General features: G+C 42.8%; 1 protein-coding gene across 2 annotated transcripts in view; it reads right to left on the bottom strand.

Moving 5' to 3' along the window:
- NPY2R (neuropeptide Y receptor Y2) overlaps positions 1–22,075 on the bottom strand; it is a 362,214-nt gene that overhangs the window by 216,530 nt on the left and 123,609 nt on the right. For both annotated transcript variants that reach the window (XM_069631316.1, XM_069631317.1), the window contains exon 2: positions 20,931–21,040. The gene's annotated coding sequence lies outside the window, so the exon portion shown is untranslated. The remainder of the gene's footprint in view (positions 1–20,930; positions 21,041–22,075) is intronic.

Genomic DNA, 22,075 nt, shown 5'->3' with positions numbered 1-22,075 from the left:
GGATGGGGATGCAGAATTTACTCTTACACTAATAATAAGAATGACTCAGGAAGTTGGCAAAACATAACTGTTTTATTATCAATTGTCTAAAACAGGGAGTACAACAGACATCAACAGACGTCTCAAAGCATATCCCTCAATGTTTTGCAGGAACAAATACACTTTTTTAGAAAAAACTCATCATCATTGACGTCATACTACGTGGCAAGCTAAGAAAACTTATCTGGGATTGTGTTTGGTCTACGGGGAATATCTAGGTATACTTTCTATGTGGGACAGGATTATGATTGGATCACTATAGTAAGGTGGACAACAATGCCCATCCCTAGTGCAAGTCATCTTTATTGTCATCAAATACACAATGTTTCATTGGCTCTAAAACTATAGGGCTCTTTGCTGCATGGTCCTCTATAATTGGTTGGCACACTTTTACCATTCTGGAATATTCCACTCTCTAGCAGCACGCAATCTGGTACCTCAGGTGCTTGTGGGTGGACTTGACCATGCCTCCCCACCCATTTAGCCCATCATCCATCATCACTCCTGCTGTCTGCCATTCGAATTGTCTTTGAACTCGGCCTTGCAAAGTATCACTGCACCTGAAGGTAGTGTGAGCATGTTCTTAACTTCAGTGCCGATGTTGCTTGCCCAAAGTCTATTTCCATCTACCCCATGTGACAAGAGAACGTGTTTTAGTTCCGTCAACGCATTTAATAGTATTAAATGAATAAAATGTGGCACTCAATGTTTTTCCATTGCACCTCAACAGGAGCTTGCCTCGCTTCTAAAGTTCATCGTATCTTGAATAGATAACCAGTTTCTTGGCTGCCTCAACCCTAGACACTGGGCCAGACAAGCCCTCTCGATTCTTTCTCCATCTTCAGCTGTTTTTCTCTGCTGCGCCACACTTTCAGCCCTTCTGCTACTGAGGTCCTGGTTTTCTAAAATGAGGCGTGGAACATCCAGATTCTATACACACATATAAACCATCTATGGTTTGAACATATGGCAGAACAGGTAGAGGCCAAGAGACGAGCAGTGGCGCAGATTCTCTTTGACTATGACCATGTGGCTGCAGCAACTTCAGCAGAGAGCAGTCTGCCAGCAAGTCTTACAGTACAACAAAATTTGGACAAACTTGAAAAAATAAAGAAAAAATACATATTTAAATGGTGGGAGGCAATGACCCTACAAATATATATAGATTTCCAGCGAATCCCAAGAGGTCTGAGAATCCTGACTATTCCCACCTTTGAGCACATTGATCCCAAATTGATAGAGGAATGGACTTAACACACCAATGAATGTTCCTTCAAGATGATAGAAAGTCTTATCAAATATGGTAAGACAGATAGGATCAAGTTGATTAAAGACATCGAAGAGATGGAAGAAGAACTCTTCTCCTCAGAAGATGGTGATGAGTGCAAGAAAAGAATGTCTAGAGTGGAAGAAAATCTAGAGAGACATGAGGGTGAAATCAGAATTCGTAAGTAACTGAAATTCAAACGGGATCGTTTGGACTACGAAGAGGGCAGAATATATATGTTTGCCAAGCACTTTGATGCACCCATCAAACAAAGACTGGAACAAATAACCATTAACAATCAACCTTCAGCTATGACATCAGAAGAGCCGAGCAGTTCTGAAATTAACCTATCTGATACAGATGGCTCAACGTCAAAAAGGCTACATTTTTGAGAAGAGTTCAAATTACTACATTTGGACAGCAGAATGGACAAAAGGGGAAGAGGTCAACGCGCAGGACAATGAAGAGGGGCAATAGGAAAGGCAGGAAAAACAAAACGAGGCGGGGTGCCAACACAGGCAGTCTGCCCAACGTGACCACGCGATCTGGAAACAACCCGAGGGGCAGGCCAAGAGGCAGGGAGACCTACAATTAAAGATCTTCAACATCTCCAACCGGGTTCTTACCAAAGAAGAAACATCAGTATTATTGTTAGGCCTTTCCTACAGCCTTACTTATCTTTACGACTACACCACAACAAGAATTGACCTCTTCAAGTTCCTGAGAAAGTTAAAACGAACTAAATTTTATACGACGAAAGTTAATGAGGGACCTAGGAAGAAAGAAAAAACATGTAGATCTATCTCTCCCCTTACAGATAAAGATATGGTTAGTCTCGTGTGTCTTGCAAATATGACACAGGAAACAGAAGCAGAATGGGAGAGAGCCACTTCTGTGGACAATATCACACTAGAAGAGCAATTTGGTATATATACTGATGTTCCTTGCCCGAGTAACTTTAAAACAAAGTTGATTTTTTGTCCTAACATTGCATGCATCCCAGTTGACACTTTAGAAAGTTTGGTCCTACAAGATCTCAAGAAGCTACCTACCAAAATATTACCCTCCTGCAGAAATTTAAAATCTCTACAATTTGACGCATTAGAGGGCTTAAAGAATGATCACACTCTAGTCATATGACCCCCAGACAAAGGAGGTGGGATAGTCATCATGAACAGTGAAAATTATGATGTGGAAGCTCGTAGACAATTGGGCATGACGGATAACTATATAAAGGTGAACAAAAATATGTTAAAAGAAACCAATGTCCTATATTACTCTATGTTGCACAATTGATGTGAACTGGAATTAATTAGTGATGAAGAACATTTGTTTCTTAAGACCCCCTTTCCCGGCATGCCTTTAATCTACTTCAATCCCAAAATCCATAAAAGTCTTGTTGATCCTCCTGGGCGTCTGTAACGCTCACCTGATTCCCACGGAGGCGCTGGTCTAGGCAGGAAGGAGTCTGTGACTCGAAAAGTGATCTGCAGGACTCGATTGGCTTCTGGGGCTGAGCCTCTTCGCACTGTGTGTCGAACTCGAAGGGTGAGATTTCTGCAGATGAAAGAATATATGGGGTTAAAGATCTGGGCAATTGAGTGTCCTTCTCTCTCTCTCTCTCTCTCTCTCTCTCTCTCTCTCTTTCTCGTCTAAGCTTCTCCGTAGAGCCCCCAGGTCAACGTGCTCACCTTAGATAGGTGAATGCTGGGCTCTCCATCTGCGTCTGGTGCAGGGTGCCGTTGCCAGTTCCTTCACTGGGTGAAACGTAGGCCTCTTAACATCAGAGGATCGCAACCGCCGTTAACAGCACGAGCGGTGAGTTTCCGGACACCTTTTAGTCCATATAGTCTTTAGGTGCGTGGACACGTAAGTATTGAACAGGGCTCGGAATAATGCTTTGTTCTATTTGTTTTGCAGGGCTCCAGCGTTAGAAGATGGAATGAAGAGAGCCAAAGCTGGAGCCAGAGCCTTGGAAAGAAGCGCTTGGAAATGCGTGAGTAAATGCAAGAGCTTTAACTGTCTCTTTCCATCACAGCTGTGAGTTTGTGCTGAAGAGGTGATGGAAAACGCTGGAGTAGTTGCAGGCGCTCTATTGTGGAGAGCGCGATGGGTGTAAGTAAATACCTGTCTAATGTCTCTTCTTTTGTCTTTCAGATGCTGGGTTGCAGTGTTGAAAACATCCGGAATTCGCGGAATACTGGTAAGTAATAACTATGCTTTTGTCTCCACAGGCGGAGGTGCAGCGTGAAGAAATGGTCGCTGCCGATGGACCAGGTAAGGAATGCGTTGCATGTGAAGTTGTCGTGCTAACCTGTTGTTTCTTGTCTTTTACAGGCGCTGCTGAAGACTGGATACTGGAATGGTAAGTATTGTTCTTGCAGGTACAGGATCGGAAGAAGAAAAGCTGGAACAGACTCGGTGAGCGTTCTGCTGCAGATGCAGAATAACGCGAAGCACGCTTCATCAATCGGGTGTGGTTTAAATAGCCTAGGAGTGATGAGGCGTCTTCCTCCACGGCCCCGCCTAGGTAAGAAAAGAGTTCCTGTTCCAGAAGAGTTCCAGTGTTGTATCCAGGGCGTGGAGCTTGCCCCACCCAGGTAAGAAAATAGCTCCGGCTTACAGAGGATTCCTATATAGCTGGTAAGTAAGCAGCATGGTCTGCTGCAGGTAAGTCCACCCAAGCATCTTCACACATATTATGAGCCCGGCGCTTCCAGTGCCAGGACCGATGGCTTTGATGAGCCTGGTGCCATCGGCGCCAGGACAAGGTCCAAAAGGTCCCAGTAGGGACCGGCTGGTGCCTAGGCTTAGGATTAGGGGCCTGCTTCCAAGGACGTTGGGCTGGTCCTGGCTCCTTGGAAGCAGTGATCATGACAGCGTCCTATATTTTCTTCCATGGGGAGTCTTCTTGAGAATACTTCAATATTTTTAGACCATTTTTTCCAACCTTTTGTTGTTAGCCTTAGTTCCTACATACGGGACACCTCGGGTCTGCTGACTAAACTTGAAAACGTCAATTGGGAACCAGAATACTTCCTGGTTTCACTTGATGTTGTCTCGTTATATACTTCGATTAAGCACATAGCAGGGGTGAAAGCATGTAGATTCTTTTTAGAATCCAGATCTATTAGCCATCAACAGCATAATGAAATGTTGTTAGACATGCTCCTATTTTGTTTGGAACATAATTACTTTCTGCATGAGTCCTCTATTTACAAGCAAACACAAGGGACGGCGATGGGGTCATGCATGGCCCCAACTTATGCCAACCTCTATATGGGGTAGTGGGAAACACAAGTGGCATGGGAAGAAGAGATGGAGGAGTTCACAAAACATATAATCGTGTGGCACTGGTTCATAGATGACCTGTTTATAATATGGGACGCTACCAAGACACAGTTAGACAACTATGTGGAAATGAATGTCAATAATCTAAATCTAGAATTGACATCAGTTGTGAGCAATAAAGAACTGGTCTTCCTGGATGTTCGGTTTATCATAGCCAATAATACATTAACATCCAAACTATTTAGGAAACAAACGAGCTCAAATTCTACTCAGCATGCCCAAAGCCACCACCCCCCTCATTGATAAATTCGATCCCCTATGGGGAGTTTTTGAGAGCAAAAAGGGCGTGTAGTAAGGAAACTGACTACCAAACAGAAGCAACATATATTGGTCGCAGATTTGTAGAACGAGGCTATAACAGGAAAGTGGTATCAGACTATTTTGACAAAGCTGAAGGTATCAATAGATCTGAACTATTTAAAACCCACAAAACTCTTAAGAATGAGAAGATTAGATTCATCACGTGATACAACCATCAAGCCCAGAACATCAAACATATTATGAAAAAACATTGGAGTGTTCTCCTAACTGATCCTGATTTGAAAAAAGTACTGGACAATACTCCGAATGTAACATACTGCAAGGCCCCTACTCTCAAAAATATACTTTCTCCAAGTATGGTTATCACTGACACTAAATCCCCTAGCCCATTTTTGAAATCTAAGGTGGCAGGTTTCCGCAAATGTGCAAATTGCAAAATGTGTGACTTTGTATAAAAAAAAAACATTTATTGGTCACAACGGGATGGGTTGGAAGTATAAACACAAAATGACATGCATCACTAAATTTGTGGTGTATGCCATTGCATGTACTTGTGGTCTCCACTACATTGGCACAACCATAGGGCCTTTAATGTTACACATCCTGCAGCATTATAGAGCGATCAAGAATGGGGATGTTACGAATCCATTGACAGGACATTTCTTGGAGAAACATAGAGGAAATGTAAATGAAATGACATTTTGGGTCTTGCAACTGTTCCTATACACAAGAGACTGGGGAACAGAGAACTAAAGTTGAGACAACTGGAGGCATCTCTGATTTGTAAATGTGACACCCTGAGGCCTGATGGGCTCAACACTGACCCAGAATTATATGTATTTTTACAGTAAAACTCTCAAATTGTGTTAAAAAGGTTAAAAGTGGATCCCCATATGAAGCAAGTGGCAACCACGTGGCCCGTCCATTCTTGTAAAGTGGCCCTTAATAGCTAGGTACCATTACAACAACAGCAATGAATGTGATGACTGAGCCCCAGATATTTTATATTTGATATCTTTTAAATCTGAATTTTTTTTAATTTTGTATTTTTGATATTATATCTCTTATCCAAATTCATGGCTGGGAGCTGTCTTTCCTTACAATTAAGGACAATATTACACTAGCACTTTATCCATCGTCTGTTTATTCATTCACTAAGAATGTTGCATTGTTGTACTGGCACTTTAGATATGAATTATGCTGCTTTAAACCATAGCTTGATGGTTATAATGGTTTTTCACATTAGCGTGTCTAGGCATTTACACTTTATGATTGTTAGCACTTTATCTACTGCTTACTTATAGAGTATGCTTCATCAATGCACTGACACTTTCGTATTGGGACATTGCTGTCTCTAATTGCCATTTTTAACTGTGGATGCACTTTTCATCAACGGGTTTAAATATCATGTACTTTATTAAGAGAATGCTGCCTCGCATCTGATGCATATGCTGCTGCCTAAAAATGAGTATTGTATTATATTGTACTTTTAATGGGCTCATTTGTAATTTCGTTTGCACTTGCATTTTTTAGATAGACCGTTGCATTGGCATTTTGAAAAAATGAAAAAATGTAGACAACTTACCCAGTGGCACTGAGTCAACCTGTGGGAATACTGAAGCGCACTAAAATGTGCATCATCTGCAACTGTTAGAGATATCCGTGCTGCACTAAGATCTGTGGCCTCTGTAACACTCCGAATCTTGGGGCGTAAAGGTTAGATGCTTAGCAAGTTAGATAAACATTAACCTTGTTAAAAGCAAGCGCATTAGCGCCAAACACCATCCATAAATTGCATATATTGCATATAATGTTTTTTTAGTTGGTAATTACAAGCGCGGCTTTTTGTGTTTTGGGAAAACTTCCATGCCTCGTGGAAAAGTCATTTATTTACTTGATAGCCAGATGAAATTACTTCATGCACAGCCCACTGGGCGAACTAGTTAGTCCAATATGGCTGTATTATTTACACCATTGGGATCTAGACTCTAGGAAATCACATGACTTGGAATAACAGGAGGAAGGGGAGGAGCCTAAGGCTCGAGCCGCGTTTGTTCCCGTTTCTCACTTAAAATGGTGTTGTTCACGAATGTGGATGTTAATCAGCGTGAGGAAGCTTGTTGAGACAAGCGGAACGTGTGGCGAACTTTCACCCTAAGGGGGTGGGTGTTTTTTAGACCTGTATGCCATGGGGAGAGGCCACTAACTTTGTGTCCACCCTGATTATGCTAATTTGCATGTTTTGTTGGTTACATGTCTTTTTTAATAAAATAAAGACCATTTTTTCACTAGATTTTGGTATGGTCATGTGTGCAAGGGACTGCGCTGTGTTTAACATGCTGTTTGGGGAGTTTTTTTGCAGTGTTACAACTCTCCCTCGTGTATTTTTTCATATATATATATATATATATATATATATATATATATATATATTGGTGGCGCAGCCTGCAATCTATTCACTACGTATAGCCAGCCTTAATGGTTACTTAGTCTTCTTGCGTTGCAACATCTTTACAGTTATAAAGTGACATATTTTTTTCACTGTTCTTCACACGTACAATCTTCACTCCAAACATAAAATGTTACTCGACTCTTTACTTCGTCATCAGATTCTATAAGGTCCATTCTCCTTCTCTCTTGGCAACTCTTCTTGGCATGTCTTCTTTGCTTCATGTGACATCACCAATCTCCTCTTTCATTCATCTTTACACTTCTACCGGGACTTCTCCTAAGAGGTTGTCAGCTCTCCGAGATACATGAAGAACAGTTTTCTCAATGGATACCTTGTCTCAAAGGGTGTTGGTGTTGTAGGCATCATTACTGGTGTTTTGCTTGTCACAATATCCAGTTCCCAACATATAGGCAGGACGGGGCGGAATTTCCAGTAGAGGCATTTGGCCCCTCCCCTACACTTTCTCAAACTTGTACTTTCAGCTCGTTAGCAGCATGTAAGCAAAATGAAACTCAAGTGCCGCAAGCAATGTTTGACTACTCTCCATTTTTCCAATTAGTCATTGTCTCTCAACAGTCAGGCCCTAACCCAGGGCTTCTCCTTTGTAGTTGACCTCAAAGCCTGTTCTCTGTTCTCAGACATTCAAGGGAATGTAGGCACACCATTATCTTCAATTGGGTTTAATGAATAGCCCTTATTTTTGATTTCTGAACCACGTCTGAGGAGACCACACATTTTTCCATATCAACCTTCCATTTACTGCTATTTACTGCTATTTGATTCAATTGAGCTGGACGTCATTACCCTTTTTGGCCTCTGGATACCCTTACTCCCTCTTGCATCTTTAATTGCCTAATACCTGGCTCCTGCAGATGTTTTCTCCTTTGCTTATTCTAAGAGAAATATGTTTTACTTCAATGACTTATCCTTTTGAATCCTCTTATGCCTGCAATTATTCCTTGAAGTAGCATCCGTGATGCCAGGCCAATAAACTCCTCTTTATTCCTCACACAAAGCTGTTTTCCAGTGTCTCCTGTCTCTGTAGCCCTGGTCTGTCTCTGAGGTAGCTTGAATGATTTTAATACGAGTCTGACGTCGATCTTTCCATCATGGCCGCCTAGACATGTTATGTTTTCCTCTGCAGCAAGCTTTTATATGTCTCATTTAGCTTGTGTTTCACCCATATGTCAGCTGGTTACTTTCTTTTCATATATGATTTCTTCATATGCAATCACATGTATTTGCATATAAATGCAGTGAGTCTTAGTATCTTTCCTCTATTACGCCACTTCAAAGCTTAGTGGTTCCTGCAAATCTCCCACTACCTGTTCAGTTTGAGGGTACATTCAATACAGTTGTCTGAGCACATATCTCTCATACCGAAAATCGTCATTTTTCCAGTGCATTTACCCCCATCTTAGAACTAGGGGTAAATGGTGCCAGACTCGAGATTGGGTGGACACTCAAATTTGGCAGCAACACCGTTACCGCTGCATATAAAGGTTACCGCAAATAAGGGGGTGTTTCTGCAAATTTCAATGGACATCTGACATTCACAAATGGGATGCGCTTCAAAATGTACAGACAACAAACCACATTCAACTGGAAGGTTTGTAAAAGATGTAAGGGGTGTGCAATGCTTTCATTCAGTGTGACAACTGCAGTGCAAACCACTGCTGTCCGTCTTGCATGTCTGTCTCTAAAATGATGCAAAAAATATTTTCTCACTTTTACACGTTTCACAATGGCAGGCACTGCCCGTCCCTAGCGTTGAGCGTGCTTTGCCAAAGCAAATGTATGCCAGGGACAAGACCAGTCTCTCCTTGTGAATAAGCAGAAGTTCACATTTCTCAAAGTAATTCAAATAGAAAAGTGCATCCCTTGTACATTTTTTAGTCATGTAAGATATTTGAGGGTGTAGGTCTAAATGTTCTCTTTTTGCACCATCCCCTCTGATCTGTGAAGAATTGCAGCTGTTTAAGTATAATCGTTTTTCTACTTATGTAGGTTAAGTGTTAATATTCTTAGCAAATGGATTGGTCATATTTCAGTATGCAGGCGTGCGTGCATGCCTGTGAGTTTAGCAGAGACTGAGTGTCCAGGTAAAAGAGACACGGAAACACATCATCTGCATAGTGGAAACACAATATTAGATAATGCACTGTGACAGCTGTGAGCGCTGCTCCGTGGCTTGCATTATTTCCTATTGGGAATTGGGGTAATAACCTTCCTCGGACGCACGCATCCCTTGAGACACTCGCCTGCGTTGCTAAATGGTGCATTAGGTCTCAGTCTCTCGTTGGATGGTAATTGGGTTAATCTGAAATTTCCTTTGTAGTTCAGCCATGTACTCATTGTTAGAGTACACCAATTACACATGAACGCAGACAATGCACGCTCTACTCCGTACCGTGCTGAGTGGCATTAGATCCGTGCATGTTGCTTCTGAGAATACCAATAGTGGTCAGATCAAATGCCTCTGTATTGTGGGGCACATCATATTGTATTGCTGGGATTTTGGATACTGGCTCATTTGCCGCAGTGATTGACTTGAAATCACAGCACACATAGTGCTTGAATTAAAATGTATATGGAAATGTATGAATTATTATTGGTGAATAAGTTGTTTGGATGTCATCGTAACATACACATACATGATGCATAATTTATGAATACGTGTCAAGGCCTATAAAAAAAAAAAGTTTTCAAATAATAAAAATAGCACTTTGCCTCAGTCATTTCTAGTTCATTACCAACAACATAAGCATGTGAAAATTATGTAAAAATGTGTCATCTTTATGTGAACTGTTATAGACATGTGATCACACTATACAATATTATACAATGTGATCTGGTTATCTCGCTGCTCTGGCAATAGGTATTGCTGCTGTATACCACTTTCAATAACATTTTCATTACATTAAATCTTTCTTGCTGGTTTCACAACGACTATCCTATCCATTAAGCAATGTATAGTCTGTGGGAAAAGAAATGATGCACAAGAATGTATTTGGCCCAGTACTTCACCGCGTGGATGCAGGTCACACATTTTAGGTGCATGGTCTTTTAAAGGACCTTCACATGAAATTATTCCAGTTTGGGATACTATGAGGTATGAACGGATCTGTTAAGATGCTTACTTTAACTTGCACACTTCGCTGTGTCTTGGAAGATTAGAGCAAGATGGGGAACGTTTAGAAAAGTCTCTCTCAGGTTATGTTCACATCCTTCTGTGAAATAGCAATGTGCTGATACATGTGCATCGCATGCAGCATGATCACTCCCCGATAGGCACGATGTGTATGTACCTAGTTCACAGGACAGATGGAGCATTAGCGGTCATACACTTAAAGATTTGCACAGGGGCAAACAAGGTGAATCCTGAAGCACCTCCCGGATGCCCCAACCAATCATTGTGTATCGCACCTGCCCATGCACATCTCAAAGATGCAGCAGACAGCTCCAGACCTGCTCCATTTTAAGGCTTTGAGATTCAGGGACAGTGCAGCTCACACACATCCATTGAATTGCTCCAGTGTAAGTATTTGAAGATCAAACCATATTTGTGCTCATTTCAAATTGTGCCCATCTCCGAATTGTGTGGGTTGTTTACTCGTGTAATTTGGAAGATTATTTGTGAACCTTACCCCTGGCACTTTACCCTCTCAATCAAGGCATAATCTATAACAATGATGATGATTTTTGATGTTTAAAGTTGATTCTTATTTAATCCAATTCTCTCCAGTGGATTTTGCCCTTCGGTTTGATAACATTTGGTCTTTTCCTCTATGGCAAAATGAATGGGAATAGGCCAAAAACAGCGTTGTCTTTCCTTTCTTAATAACGTTTTTATTTTTTAACGTATCTTTCCCATAATTTCCAGTCTGGGGGCTGGGGGCGTGACAAGCTGTTAGTTTGGAAAATATCAGTAAAATCTGTCATCTAAGTCATAATGTATTAGCAATAGAATTTTCAGATTTCCTATGGCTCATGTCACTCACCTTAACTATATTGCAGCAATTGCCAGACTATAGTTAAGGTGGATAAAATAACACCAAACCTGTCCCGGAAATTAAGTCAACGCATCCTGCCTGTTGCAAAGCACATACATAACAGTAGCTAGTGGGTCCTAAAGAAAAATACTGGTGCAGCATGTACAGTGGCCACGGCCGAAGGACATGACTAGTGGCCCTTCAATAAACTATGGTATAACAAAACTGTTAGGCAAGATTGTATGCAGTACCCTATGGGAGTCTGCACCAGCCATGTCCTCTTGCCAATAGTTAACCCAACCTCTGGTATAAGCATTAAACAAGTTGGTAGAGGGACTGAGCAGCTAGGCTTATCTCAAGAGGGGTCAATGTGAGCTGTGCAGTTCTAACATAGAGTTTCACAGTGGCAAGTATCCAAATAAACTCTTACACTGAAGGTTTCTTGATTAAACAAATATTTATTAATTTAACAGTCAGTTGAATAAGCCTTCCTTAGAAGGGAGCAAATATGTAACACACAAATATACTTCAATAAATACACACCCCATAGGGGGTGGCACACAGACACTTCCTACACCCTGAGGTGACTTAAATAACTAGGACACTGTGGACATTAATATTTCAATGGTACATTTAGAGCAATACTGAGTTTGGTGTCAAAAGGGAAAAGGTTAGGGAATACAACCATGGTTAACAAATATTCTTAAGCAGGTAAGTGTTTTTGAACCGCCAATGCAATGTACATTAAATCTTTCCCAGCTACAAAAGTTATAGAATGTGTGACTTTTTTGGAGGGATAGTTAAAGCACAAAGTCAGAGGCTAGAAGAGTCTTTCAGGGAGCCAGGACAGCCAATGTCAACTGAGCAAAAGTCTAGGGGAGCTGAAGCACTTCTTGAAGGTAAGTAAAACGTTTTGCACAATGGGCCTCATTACGAGGTTGGAGGTAGCATTGCCTGTAAAACCGGCAAGGCTACCTCCAATCCGGCAAGAAAGTCTGGCACCCGCGAATGGGCAATTACCAGTGTATTCTGGCCCCGCCGGACCCGGTAATTGCCCTTTCACGGGTGCCGGAGCCGGTAGATCCCCATTCCCATTGAGCCCAAAGGGCTCAATGGGCATGGGGATGCCTGTAGCACCGGCACGGTTCATTATCGTGTCGGTGCTACAGGCTTGCTGTGTTCGCAGGTGCTTTTCATTCTGCCAGGTCAGACCTGGCGGAATGAAAGGCACCCGCGAGCACAGCTCGGAGTTTGCCAGTCTGGATACAACCGTACTGGAATGCTTACCGGTACTGTTTTATCCGGACTGGCAATCTTGTAATGAGGCCCAATGTTTTTGAAATCTTTGTAGAAAATGAAATCACTGATGGGCCACAAGCTGGGAGGCTTGTGAAGGGCAAAGCTGCAAGCAACTCGGCAACAGGTAACCAAGGCAAGTCTCAACTGAGAGCTAGCAAGAATACACAATAAGAGGTAAGTACCCCTTAGTTTACAGTACCTTAGGTTTGAAGAAATTGGTTCCAGCTGGCTTCTGTTCCAGTTATAGTATGGCAGATCCTGTTGTTCTTTGGCCTCAGTCATGGGGAGACGAGGGATCAGCATCATTTTGTGGTTTCAGCTTCTCGTGAATAGCACACCGTGGTTTTCGGATACCTTCTGGGCTTTCCTCGCATCTGGGGGCCAGCACTCTGTTGAGGTGGCTCAGCCTCAGTCAGTCCTGCTTCATGGGAGTCTGGAGGATCTTTGTGGAGCTCGAGTCTGACTTAAAGATGAGACACTTGATTCTGGTGTTCCTCTCCCTGGCAATCGGTTCCTGCAACAGCAATGGAAGTACGGCCAGCTCTGAGAGGATTTCCATATGAGTTTGTCTAGGGTCGATTGGTCCCACCAACCCAACGGGAGAAGTTGTCCTTTGCAGGGCTTCTCTAGTTGAGGCAAATTCAGAGCTTCAGCACTGCAGCAGGGCTTCACCCAGCAAACCAATGGTCTGGGAGTTGCAACAAGCGTCTCTTCCAAGTTCTTCTACGGATGCCTTCGTCCAATGATCGACTCTGCCTTCCAAGCAAAATACCTCGCCTTTTATGCAGGTTTCTCCCATTCATTTGCAGCCTAGCTGTCACTCGCATAGCACGGAGGCTGTCCTCCAGGGACAGCCAGCCATCCAATCACCTTTGGGTGCATTCCTGTAACCAAGGGGATTAAGCAGGAGTTTGGGCACCTCCCTCACTTCCTGCCCTGCCAGACATACTGGAGCCAGAGGCAGGCTTCAGCAGTGAATCCCGCCAAAGACACAATGAACAAAGGGACCAAACCTGGTTTGGCGTGCAGAGTAAATCATCTCAAGAAGGACCTTTCCAACAAGAAATGGTGAAAAAAGAAGACCGGGCCATTTTGATGAAATGGGTACCCATGGGTGCTTTACTGTAGCTGCAGTTGCAGCCTGTGGTAGAAACACACAATGGTAGGAAAAAGTAAACTGCTGCCACCAGTCATTAATTGTAGAAAGGGTAACATAAAAATGTTACATGAGAAACTAGACAAAGGGGATACTAAGTAAACCCTCCAGCACCCTATTGTGAGATAGTGTGTGCTGGGTCTAGAAAGTTACATATTTAAGTATAGTCAATTTCTCGTCACTGCTCTTGGAAACAGTAGTTTAACCAATATAAGGTATTCAAAACTTTGGGAAATCTGGACGACTTCCCTGTGCCACTGCACTGAAGGTGCTGTGTGTCACAATGTAAAAAGATGATCCCTATGTAGTATGTCAGACTCAAAAGTCAAAAGACACACAGGGCCTCATTACGACCCTGGCGGAAATCGCGGTGCTAAATGCACCGCGGAGCACGGCGGAAAGCTGCCGATAGCGCCATGGAGGTTGGCGGATTTTCCGCCCCATGCCGACCTTGGCGGGGCGGTAAATCCCCATTCCCCATTTTACCCTTCCCCATTCCCATTTTTGCCCCATAGGGTATAATGGGAGTGGGGAAGGCGTTAATTGCGCCACCGTAAAATACGGTGGCGTAATTAACAACAAGGTCCCGTAGCGCCATGGATTTCTCCGCCCGGAAAAACCAGGCGGAAAACGTTCCATGGCGCTACGGGAACTCGTAGTAGGGCGGACGGGTCCGCCGCGAATAACGCTGGCGTAAACCCACTCCGCCAGGGTCGTAATGAGGCCCACAGTGTTCAAATCAATGAAAAATACACGAGAGAGTGGGAAAAGTGCCTCACTCTCTCCTGCATAAAAATGTAAAGTCCTAAAGTCCAGCAAAAGGACTGGGGGTCTCTAAGGTAGAAGGGAATTAGCACATTTCTAAGAATTCTCCCTAACACTCGTCCCCCCAGACAAATGGTTAGGAGGATTTAATACACTCCTGGATGAATCTCCTTACTCCAGTCAGTCATACTTTCTGAAGAGACCATCAGCATTTTGGTGAATGCACCCTGACCTGTGTTCTATAGTGAAATCAAATCCCTGAAGGCTGATTGACCATCTTAACAATTTAGGATTCCCCCCCTTCATCTGCATTAACCATCTCCAGGGTTGGTGGTCTGTTTGAATTACAAAAGTAGATCCATATAAGTATGGTCGAAACTTCTTCAAAGACCACACAATTGCAAAACATCCTCTTTCAACTGTTGCCCACCTTGTTTCACGGTGCTTCAGTTTCCTACTGATAAAGCAGATGGGGTATTCCCTGCCTTTCTCATACAGCTGACTCAGAACTGCACCTATTCCTGTATTTGATGCATCGGTTTGTACAATAAAGGATTGGTTGTAGTCAGGAGCTCTCAAGACTGGAGCTTGACAACGGGCTTTCCTAAGTCCTTCAAATGCCTTAGCGCACTCCTCATTCCATATGACCTTGGGGATTTTGGGTGAGGAGATCACATGTAAGGGAGAAGCAATGGTCCCATAGTTCTCAATGACGTTCCTGTAGTCACAAGTGAGACCTAGAAAGGCTCTCACTTGGGTTTGAGTAGTAGGGGTGCCCCAGTCTTGTACAGCTTGTACTTTGCTAGGCAATGGCCTTATTTCACCTCCTCCTACCTCATGTCCAAGGTAAACCACTTTTCTATGACCAATTTGACATTTGCTTGCCTTTATGGTCAGATGGGCTGCTCAAGAGCGTGCAAAACACATCCAAGGTGGTCAAGATGAAAGGCGGATGGCGTATGGTGCATACCTTGGATGAATCACCTTCCAAGGCAAAGCTGGACATGCCACCCAGCTCCCTAGGGGCCTAGATGTTGGTGCACCAGCCTGCCTACTGCTCCAGAAAACCAGAAGACTCAGATCGGCGGATACCAGAACTATACTGGTGGCATGGGCACTTACCGATGCTGGGAGTGGGAAATGTAGGCGAGGCTCTGATGAGGGCTCAGACGTGCTTGTCAACCCAAGTGGTGATCTCCGGTGTCTATCGAGTAGTAGTAGCAGATGAAACGCTGAGGCCTAGTCACCCAAGTACAGGGCCCCGCAATCTGTCAGAACCATCCCATGGCTTATCGGATGGGCGTGTCCCTGCAGGACCTAAGATCCTGGTTTTTGCAGCACGATGAGGGCCCAAAGCTGTTGCATGACTGGCATGGAATGGACCACATTTCCCAGGTGGGGATTTTTTTCCTTATTTATAGCAGCGCCTGGGCACTAGTTACATAGGAATGTAAAGGAAATATCCAAAAAGATGGTGCAGGACTGAAGTTAAGTGAACAAATGAGTGTTTATTTTTTTTCTGAATTGCTGGTAAGAAGGCTCACAGCAATGGAACTTTGACTATGAATTTATGCTGGAGGGAAATGGTGAGCTGATGGAATTGTCATGAGTAGTCCTGCAGTATTGTAAATAGGTCATGTATGACCTTAAAGTGTAGCCCCTGACTACATGACGTTTGGATCCAAAAAGAGACAGGTATAATTTGCCTCCCATTGAATCTTCCAAAAGTGATTCCTTCTCACAAGATCGTAAGGAAGAGAAAGTGTAACAAACCCGATGATATTGCCAGACAGGACCTGGACACTACCCCGCATAGCACAGAGATTTGACCCCACAAGCAATTGGGTGGACATCTGGAAATGGGGGTGGGAGGACCGGCTCATCGACATATGGACACCCCCTAGAAAATGACCTGCCAACTGTTGCAAATATTTCATAGGCCAGGTGCTATCATGGAAGATGGTTGTTGAGACCTGGGAATGCTATGGAGGAGGACAGAAGGAGGGCCTAGCAATCAAATGTGATACATTGGATATCCTCCATAAGATCAAAGCCCTCAGGTCGGATATTCAGCCCTCCATCTCAGAAATCAAAGATAGAGTAGATAAGGTTGAGAACCCCCTCAATGGTCTGGAGAATAAACAGTTGAATATGGAAATACTTTATATGCAATAAGAGGACAGACTTCTTGACCTAGAACTCAAAGAAAATTACCTACCTCTCAAGAGTGATGATGCCGTAAACAGAGAGCATCAAAATACCTTGAGGATATTGGGCATGAAAAAAGCAGAGGGTGAAGCCATAAAGGAAGTTGGAAGGAAGGTCATGGACCTGGTCAACATTCTATTCAAGGATGAAGGGGGAATGACTGAACATCGATAGAGCTCAAAGAAGAGGTAGCACAGCGAGGGGTCCCAGTTCAATAGTGGTAAGGAGAAGTTAGATGTCTTATGGCAGGCACAACGCATGGATGTGATTGACTTGAAGACTCAAAGTGGAAAATATTTCAAGACCTCTACAATCCTGATGCTTGCGAAGCGGAGAGAATGGTATTTATTGACAGCATGGCTCACCACCTATAGCATAAAATACATATGGGCCTACCCTTTCCCTCTCATCTTTGACTATGTGGGGATGGCGGTTGCATAACCTGTGTTGAAGAAGCAATGTAAGTGCTGACTCACATCTCGGAATAGGAAAAGGATGGTTCAGCAAAGTTCTTGAGGCAAGAACATCTCAGTGGACATTTGGAACATAGAAAGGGTATATTCAGAAGAAGGTGGCTGGATCTTGCACATTTAGGAAGATGAGCACACCCACCGTGAAGACAGCTAAATGAGTGTCAGCTTGGTGTACTGTTTGCTGAAATTTAGGATGGGTGAAGGCAGTCTGTTGGTGTGACTGAGATGTGATGGGACTTACAAGCTTGCTACGTCTGTTATTGGATTCTTTTTTTTCAAAAAGGAATGGGGGCAATCACATGATAGAGATGCACTGGGTTGAAGAGCTATTTCATTCTACTACTGCCCTACTGTTCTTCGTGGTCTTTTCAGGGGGTTTGGTAGATTACCATCGGGAGTTAGGGTACTGGGCTGGGGAAAAGGGATAAACAGAGTTAGGTTGATAGATGGTTTGCATGGTGTGTAGACCCGGGGGAAATTCAATGAATGTAATGAAGAGTCTGAGTTTGTTCTTGAAGTAATGAGATTGAGCAAGGGACCTCTGTGATGAGTAGGTTTGAAGCTCAGTATTTGGGAATAGCTACCTTTCAGTGGGTATCTTGATTGTGAAAGGTAGGAACTATTCCACTAAGCGTTCCCTTGTGCCACAAGAGCTCAAGAGACTACAGCATGATGCACTCTTCCTCCAGGAGACTAAGCCGATCAGGTTTAAGAAACATAGTATCCCTAGTCACCATGTGGGGCCGGTTTTTTGGACTTCATACATATCCTAAAAAGGTGGGGCTGGGGTGGTGTTTAGGAATACTTCAGATCTCAAAGTGACTGAGCTCCTTATAGGCGGGTAAAAATGTGGAAACTGAGTGGGTGACTTTCATGCGCAAACACTATGCTGATAAAGACACGGACACTGACTCACTGAGAGCTGAGACATGTAATAGAACTGATAATTAGGCTCAATGTGAGGGCCCATGAGGATCACAGTGACTCTTACATGTGGACACAGACAGCAGTGTGACCCTATACATTGAACGTCATTACAGCTGTTAAAATAAATGTTTAAAATTCATGCCAACCTATCTGCACAGCTCTCTGGGACGTGGAGGGTTAATGGGTATAAGTTGATGAATGGATGAGGGGATTAGGAGCAGGGAATATTGTTGGACATGTTGGTTGACTGGTTGGCATTTGTCCTATGTGCTTGAACTTTCCCTGTCGTGTATTGACATTTTTTTTAAAGCACTTTGGAATTTTTCTTTTTAAAAGTGTCATTAGTAAGTGTAGTGTTCTTGCTTAAAATAGCAAAAATGTACATTACACACTTGAACAAAAAATTAACATGTGGGCACGTATTGATATACATTCACATTGTACTTACAGAGTTGAAAGAAGACCTTTTTCACCTTATTTGTATGAAGTACATAGCCCTGTATCGTTCACCTCAGAATTCATGTACATTTCACAAAATCAAGTAAGCAGAACTCGTATAAGAAAACATTTCTCACCACCACTGAGGCTTGGAGAAACTTGCTGAATCACAAACCACCTGACATCACTTTCTGTGTGTTCAAACACATTAAAATATTGAACTAAAAGTTTGTCCGCAAATCTGTTCCATAAGTAGGATTGATGTTCTGAATATCTTTGGCAAACTTGTTGACATGTTTTTCCTATGTATAGGCAACCACATGGAAATGTTATACCATATTTTTCATTAGCACCCTGGGAAGGGGTGCTGGCCAACCAGAAAGCTCAGAAAGCGGGCTGTATTCTCTGGTATAAGCCTGCATTCTGGGCAGCCTTATCGCTGCTAGCCATGGCCCCTTTTCCTTCTGCACTCCTCCACCCCTTCCCCACTTCCACCTCACCTGCTAGCACCATTGTAGTTTCCTATGCCTTTGATAAGGGTGTTTAAAAAGAAAACAAGAAAGCATACCTTGTAGTGTGCTGCACCGCCACGCTGTAGTTTCTGAAGTCCATTTCCTTGTTGATGACTTCCCGGTCATCAACATTGCAAATGGACTTAAGACACTATTGCACGGCACGACGCCACACAGAAAGGTACGTTTTCTTTTTTTAAACTAAAAACCCTTAGCACCTGCTTCGGAAGCTGCATGTGTACTAAAGGCTATATACACCAAGGAGGCGGGCCGACCCTGTCAGTAACGGCACCACCACCCTCATTAAGGGACCCTCACTTCGCTGGGGTGCTTAACTTAAGTGGTGGGCCATTACCGACAGAGCTGTCCCGCCGCCTCCATGTATATCGCCTCATTATGTTCAAGCACTTATTTTTCTAGTGAAGGGCCATGCAGCCTAGTTGCCAGCTTTCAAATGACATCCAATAAGAGGCAGCACCACAGGGAAGTCTGAGTGGGCATTTTCTCCTGCATTTGGTACATATGGCCCAGAGTCTCTTTAAGATTGGTATGCTCTTTTAATGCAAAAAGGGATATCTATATTAATACTCATGATTCCCTAACCTAATTTGTAGTTCTGAAGGCTTGCCACAATCTTGCCAGGAAATAGTTTCATTTGACCTTTAGGATTAGCCATATCGTAAAAGTGTTTTCAGTCTCTGTGGACGAAATCAATTGAAATGTAACAAACCTTTTATCAATGGGTTTATGGAACATTCGGTGTGTATTTTCTTTTGTTTGGCTTCAGTGTGCAGATATAAAAACATGTCAATCCATGTTCATCATAGATGATCGAGAACTTCCGATTGTATCAACACCATGTTGCCACTGGCCCAGATTTTCTGCATTGACCTGCCAGATTACAAACACACTGTTGATAGATATTTCAGATCTTAATTCGGGATTGAGAAGATTTTGTTCCATTATATGTGTATTTATTGTCAAGCACGACCATGTACAAATTGACCAAATCTAGCGCAAAAGTAGCTTTCATGCTCCTCATGCCCTTTACTTTCTGAGCCTGGACCTGGCACCTCAATGGGAGATCACTATACTCTAATCTGACTGACACTAATTGTTGCAGCGATGCTCCTCTGCCTCCAGAAGAAAAGCAATGTAATAGGAACAAGTCAGCAGTCTAGGTTCTGGATTAGGTCATCAGGCCATTTGTCTATGTGCTGCTGTGCAAGCATCAGAGTGAATGTCTACCGCATGGGCCATCACACATTCCCAAAAGAGCCTGATGGCCACGACCGCATCGCAGACCATTACCAAGCATGAGGAACAGGTATCACATGTCAACATGGGAGGAACGCATGGGCACATTGTTTTGGTACCCATATACATGTCAAATAAGGCCCACACACCGTATGAAAGATGTACAAAGACGGATCAAATAGCAGTGGTCCCAGAGAAGTCGATAGATGCCAAAACAACTTTTCAAAGTATATTTTGTTAGCGTAGTTTTGCTCTATAGGGATACGTGTGAGGCAAGTGCAGTGACAAATACCCCCGAGAACCACTGGCTGGAGAATTTAAATATTCAAATAGTCATAAAGCAATATTAATGAATTTAATGGTAGAATGCAAAATGGGAAAGCATGAAACCTACATGCATTAAAAAGAGACAATCGATAATAAAGACCTTGTTGGCAACTGGCAAACAATAAAACACAAATACAAGGATGATACTTAAACTGCCTGCTTCGCAGAATCCCTTAAAGGATCAATTTAAACAAACACATGATCACCTGTGGCAGCGATGATCACTTCCTTTTCTTCCAATCATGTATTATCTTGATTGACTCTTTGGGTAATTTGCATTGTCCAGGGTCCCATCAATGGCCGAGTGTTAGGAAGGCTGGAAAGACAAAGAAGGGTTTAATTTGCTTGGCTAGTGCGATGTTTGTTGTGTCATTGAAAGTATGTCTTGTTAACTACCTCTGTTGAGAGTTCTTGATAAATTGTTATCTGACTACTATGCCAATCATTTGATCTTTGAATCATTGCTACAGAAATTATACTACAGACTTTTATCACAAATCTTACAAACTGTACAAATATTTGTCTTGCACATGTGTGTTCCAAAAAAGATAAATACACCACAGAATCCTGTGAAGAGCATGAACCCAGACAGTACTGTGTTAACTTGGTAATATAACCATGACTGGCCCACTGGCCATGAGGGAAATGAAATAGCGTGTGCTACCTGAGCATTATGGAATTGGAGCATGATGTAAAAGATGGGCAAAATGGAATATGGAATCTTAAGTGACCTGTAGACAGTGCCTCACTGCACTCTGTAATGTTAAATTGTCAGTTGCAAAATGACTATTGTACTGAGAGAAAAATATACTCTTCATTGAGAGTTTTGGATACACCAGAGAAAATCATTCTGGATACGGCATCTCCAGTCTTAATTCACCTCTGGGATATATAAAACAGGGAGATTAGATTACTTGCCTGTAATTGAAAAACGTGTTATCGATTGAATCAAGTTGCACTAAACTTTGGTCAATAAAGATTTAAAGCAAATAAGATCAACCCATTTATTACAACAAAACCCATGAAATTCTGATGATGTCGGAAGTAACAAACATCTTAAGTCCGCGTAAACCCCCCACAGATGTCCCTCGTAATGTCATGTTTTATCTAATTTTTAATCCCTGATGTGATGTCGCGTATGTGCACATGGGCGTAGTAATGTGGGTACACCAAGTTAAGATGGTCGTCACTTCCCACACCTGCTGTATTTCATGGGTTTGTTGCAATAAATTGGATCATCTTAACTCCATATGAACATATAATTGTCTTACTGAATTTCAAGGGTTTTGTTATCCTTTGACAAATCCAGGCCTCACTGGCCTGTGTATAGGTTGTCCCAATTTTCAAAAGA

The sequence above is a fragment of the Ambystoma mexicanum genome, chromosome 6q (assembly GCF_040938575.1).
Source record: "Ambystoma mexicanum isolate Mex_15411 chromosome 6q, UKY_AmexF1_1, whole genome shotgun sequence".
NCBI classification, from domain to species: domain Eukaryota; kingdom Metazoa; phylum Chordata; class Amphibia; order Caudata; family Ambystomatidae; genus Ambystoma; species Ambystoma mexicanum.
This window is presented reverse-complemented; position numbering and strand designations above follow the sequence as displayed.